Raw genomic sequence first — 6,000 nt, 5'->3', positions numbered from 1 at the left:
TCAAAACATTATGAGTTCAGTTTGAGACAGTTAAGTTGTTTAGCATTTAAATTCCTTTCTTATTGCATATAGTCTTCCGCTGAGTAAGTAAGCCAGGCCAAGGGTTCACTTAGGGCCAACAATGGTTCTCGAGTGCCAACCACGTCAAAGGTGTAGGCTCAGGGCGTGGAACCAGTGGTGTGTGTAATACACTCTCTTTCATTTGCAAAAACATTGACACATGACATTCCACATGGATAAATTATTTTACATTGACAAAAAATAAATAATAATCTATTAATATTAATTAAAAATTAAAGATTAAAGTATTAATATCCATTTTTTTTCAAAAAGTAAAATCTAAAATATTTTTCCTTCCCCACTACACCACCTCCCCACCTCCCCCAGCGGACATCCACCGTCCTTTTATTTTTTAAAATTTTATTTTATAAAATATTTTTTAAAAATTCATACTTCACCCCCTCCCTTCCCCTCCACCCCCCTGCCCAACCACCCACTCATTCAAAATTTTTTTTGATATTATTTTATTTATATTAAAAAAATAAAATAATATCTAATTTGAGGTAAAAGGGGGAGATGAAGTAAAATAAATTTTGGGTTAATAATTTTTTAATCTTTAATTTTAACTAAGCTAACAATTATTTAATTTTGTCAAGGTGGAATGTTTCTTCCATGTGGAGTGTTATGTGACAAATTTTTTAAAATAAAAGAGAGAATGTGGTACACACCATGAAGAGAATGTAATAAAACAGAGGGGTGTGTTTCTCAAATTAATAAGTGATAGTTTAGGTATAAAATTCACACTCTCAATAGTTTGAGTATGAAACTCAAAATAATGATATAGTTTAGGTGAGTTTTTGATACTTATTTTTTTTAAAAGGAAAGAAAAATAAAGTTAAGAACAAGTCAAGATGAATTTCAACTCATTAATTATTAATCTAATTTGTGTCACTTTTCCCCAATAAAAACAACTTAAGCAGACATTGCCTATTTCTCTAGCGTAAGAAAAGAAATTTGTGGAATAAATATGATGTGCTAGTCCATAGTTATGGTTTTATGGATGAGTATCATCTTTAAACTTCCTTTTTTTTAAAACTATAAAGGTACTTTTAAATGAAACTATTAAGTAATGACATTTTTATTCAATTTTATATAATCATATATATATATATATATAAAAGAGAACCCTAGGCCCGCCTACGTGGCGCCACCACAAACAAGGATTCCTTTTTAATGTATTTATTTCCAAAATTAGCCTTCCCTTTCATGAAAAATTGTGGATGTTATTAAAAGTTGTGACTTTTATGAAGAGTTGCGACTTTTATGAAAGGTTGTAACATTTATGGAAGGTTGTGACCTTTCCGAAGAGTTGTGACTTTTCCAAAGAGTTGTAACCTTTCCGGGAAGGCACAATAAGCATTTGTTCACACTACCATTTGTTGTCTATAAATAGAGGGGTTCCCTCTCATTTTAAAACAACGAAAATTCTGAACTTCTTCTTATTCTTCTGTACAATTAAATATTTGATTATGAACTTCTTCTTTTTCTTCTGCACAATTGAATATTGTGCACTTTGCTCATGTTGAGTGGCTCACTGACAGTATTGTTTTTGTATCATTACATTGGTGAATAAAATCATTTTATCCTGAAAGGATCTATTTCTTTAAACCTCGGGTACTAGAGGGGAATGATTTCCTTAAGAAAATATTGTGCATTCTATGAGCTCAATTTTTCCTTTCTGTTGCATTCTATTGTTACAGATCCTGGTATGTTTTTTTGACAGTCATTAATTTATGCTTATGATATTAATTGTTGTTTTTGAGTACATGTTTTAAACTTTGTTGTTTATGGTTTTGTAAAGTTATTGTTATAAGTATTTGTTAGTACAGACTCTATGTAAATCCAACTACTGCAGATTCACAAATAACATTTTACAGAATACATTTCTTTACAACATTCTCCAAAGATATCTATGTTTCTCCAAGAGATCAAGCCTAGAAATTTATATGATTTTTTGTTGTTGTCATAATAATGTTAATATTAACAGGAGTAAAAACAAAATCGAAACTCAAATGATAGAACTAAAACTAGCAATAAATTACAATTGTATGATACACAATAATGACTATTCTCTCACACCAAAGTACTCTTTTGAAATTTTTCCCCATTATCTCTTACTTTTGTTTCACCCTTTTCAAGGATCCTTAATATTTTGTTCGTGAACAACCTCAATTCCCAAACACCATCATAACTATATTACATATGAAATTTGGATTTTGGAAGATTGCATTTTAATTTTAAAACACATAATGACTACATATTACTTATTAATATATCATATGATTATGGAACCTTTGCTCTTGATATATATATAAGTATTAATTTTGAAAGTAATTGATAGTGTTATACTAAAGAAATTTGCAAAGAAGAAAATTGAGAAAAATATTTATTTGACTCTCTAATTAAAGACACTATTTATCCATGCATATAGATGATAAAACTAAACTAATCATTGTAAAATTTCAAAAGCAAATTAATGAATCTGTAAAATGAAATTATGTAAACTAGGAGAAAATAGTGTTATGATTTGTAATTTTGCCTTTTCTTTTAATAAAACAAATGGTAAACTACAATTGAATAACCTCTATACTCTTGAAAATAGATTTATATAAAAATGCTATAACATCAAAATACAAGAAAAGTTCTATTCTAATAACTTTTAAAGAAAAATAATCTAACTGTGCGAAGCGCGGGCCCATTTACTAGTTAATGATATTTTTTACCCTCTACCAAATCATAAATAATTTGAACAAATATACTTGGATGCTTGCACTGGATCAATTGCTAACTAATTAGTCACACGAATGAACTAAGTTGTAAAATTAATCCCTTGAAAGTTTATTTTTATTATATTATTGTTGTCACTAGAATATCCTCAACAAAGCCATGACACACACTACAAGAAAAGTGTTGATTACCTGAGGATTTTCATAGGGCTAATACAATAAAATCCTTAAGTAATTTGATTACCTGCGAATTTTTTGGCCAATTAAAATCCGATGGAAAAACCTTTGTAGGTAATTAGTACTTGCGGATTTAAGAAATTTGTAGGTAATTTAGTTGCGAAATTGGTGGTGTTGGAAAGAAAATTCAAATACCTTTAATTTGATAGGTTATGTGCCATGTAACTCTTTATATTCTAAGAAATATGATCATTGGAAGTTGACCCAAAGAAAATCTTACATCAAAACTTAATCGGTAAGGAAACTTTCAACTCTACTTTGTGCTAGGAGTTTCTAGTGACCTTAATTGATATCCAAAATCATTCTCACACTAAAGAATTTACCTTTCAACATATATGGGCAATTTAAGAATAACCCGATATGACCCTACATGTAAATAAAAAATAGTTCGGGTCTTAACTTAGAAATTTTTGAGGTGTTACACATACATCCTCGATTTTATTGTTTGTGTTGAGGTAAAATTGAATTTTATTTAGTTGCTTATATCGATTCCGATCCATTTTTATTTGACCCGCCCGATCCAATCATTTGTGAATACTACTAGTATGCTTACTTATCCTTTTGAGCCCCTTCGACATAAATCATGCCTCCATCTTGAAGTTTGCAATATTTGCAATATTGTAATCGTATAAGATTTGTATCCATGTTGAGATGATTTCCTCAAAAGATGTCTTCTTAACTCCAACATTCATCGATTTGGGAAATTCTTTCAATAAGTCGACTTCAACTTTTACCTTGACACAAGTAGGTCTAGATTTTCTTATTGTAGCCATGTCAACATGTAACGGTTTCCCCACTGCTTTGGCCATTGTAAACAAGAATTCTTTAATGAAAAAGAATTAGGTGATAGGGATGGAAAAGAGATCCACGCAAAGGCAGTAGAAGTTTCCGTCTCTGGGTTGAACTAGGGTTCCCACTTTAGAGTGCATTTGATAGTATACCCGTCTTTATCCTTCAAAAATATGTTTGTTTTGACATGACATCTACGTAATATTACATAGTGGTAAGGGGAATTAGGATGTGTCTATCACTCAAGAATCCTACCTTACACTCAGCCTTGAATCTCACACCGTAAAGGACTAATTTTACAAATCTCTTCTAGTTCTAACCAGCAATAAGTAAATTTTCCAATTATGGCAAACTGTAAATCTTCTTTAATGATCACAGTCTCAAAAAATACATTTTCTCCTACTTATTTTAATATTATGTCTATGTATAAATAATTCATGTATTAGTTATACACCCTACATGGTATAGAATGTCTAACTAATACCTTACATTTGGTGATACACTACTAAAAACCTGCTAAAACATGACGGACAGAAAAACGATGGATGGCGTCGCTTCAAAAAACAACGCCATAAGCTACACTGTCCGACGCTTTTTAATAAAAAAAATTTCAAAAAGTTATTTTTAAAAGCGACGGACTGCATCTCTTAGTCCGTCGGTTTTTTTTTGCGCATTTTTGCGCCAAATATATATATATATATAATTAATAAATAGTTGATTAATTATTTTTAAATAAAGCGACGGACAACATCTCAAAGTTCGTCGCTTTTTGGTCAAAATGACTAGTCAAACATTTAAGAAAAGCGACGGACAACGTCTCTTAGTCCGTCACTTTTTTGGTCAAAATTTGGGTCAACTATTTAAAAAAAAACCGACGAACAAAGAGACACTGTCCGTCGCTTTTCGTAAAATATCTTTGACCCAGATCGAGATTTTCTTATTTTTTTTCTCTCTCTTCTCTCTTTTTCTCTCTTCACTGTTATTCTCTCCCTTCTCTCTATATCGATCTGCCGCCTCCACCGCCACCATCGCCGCCACCAGTCGCCTCCCCTACTCGTTGCCGCTTGTCTCCATCCGTCACCGCCTTGCCAGTGTGCCGTCTGTTGCTGCCTCTCCACTTTGTTAATATTAGTGTTTAATTTTAGGTTTTTTTTCAATTCTAGTGATTATAGTTGATTTTTAGTTAGTATATTATTGTTTTAGTTTATTGGTTTGAGTTTAATCAATTGTTAATTTGATTTGATTATTGTTAGTTAGGTATAAAGAATTGAATATTTTTGAATTTAGGATTTTTTTTAAAATTAGGCATATTTTGAATTGGGCATTGTTTTTTTAAAATTGGGCATTGTTAGTTAGTGAATGAATTAGGATTTTTATTATGGTTTTGAATTGAAGATTTTTGAATTTAGGGTTTTTTTTTAAAATTGATTGATTGTTAGTTAGTAAAGTGTTAATTTGAAGTTAGATTAGTAATTGAAGTGTTTTGAGTATTATATGATGAATGTTTGAATGTTATGAATATATATTGATGAATGTTTGAATGCCATGAATAGTTTTTTTTGAATTAGAACTTGACTATCTATAATTAATTTTTGGATTAAAAGTTTATATAGCTAATTTTATAGATTAGATATGAACTTGAATTTAAAATTTGAACTTGAACTTGGAACTTGAATATAACTATTGAATTTAATTAGAACTTGAACTTAGAACTTGAATATAACAAATTATTGGATTTGAACTTTATATATAACTAATCATTTTTATATGGACTTGAATTTAGAACTTGGATATAACTAATTCTTGGTGACCTTAATTGATTAGAACTTAATAATTAAACTTAATTAGAACTTGAACTTAATTTGAAGTTAATTAATTAGAAACTTTGAACTTAATTTATAATAACTTGAACTTAATTAGAATTAGTATAATTAATTATTTAAAATCTTAAACTTAAATAAAATTTATGAATTAATTTAGATCTCTCTCTCTCTCTCTCTCTCTCTCTCTCTCATATATATATATATAAGAAATAATAAATATAATTATCAAGTAATTATAAATATATATTAACAATATAAATTAGTTTAATGTAGTAAAATTATTATTAAATTAAATTTATAATATAATTGAATATCTATATTTTTGTAGATAGATTATCGTTTGTGGATGTATAAATGCATTATGA

Source organism: Solanum verrucosum, unplaced genomic scaffold (genome assembly GCF_900185275.1).
Source record: "Solanum verrucosum unplaced genomic scaffold, falcon-dt-bn FXZP01000263.1, whole genome shotgun sequence".
Classification (NCBI taxonomy): Eukaryota; Viridiplantae; Streptophyta; class Magnoliopsida; order Solanales; family Solanaceae; genus Solanum; species Solanum verrucosum.
The sequence above is the reverse complement of the archived record's forward strand: the minus strand, read 5'-3'. Positions refer to the sequence as shown.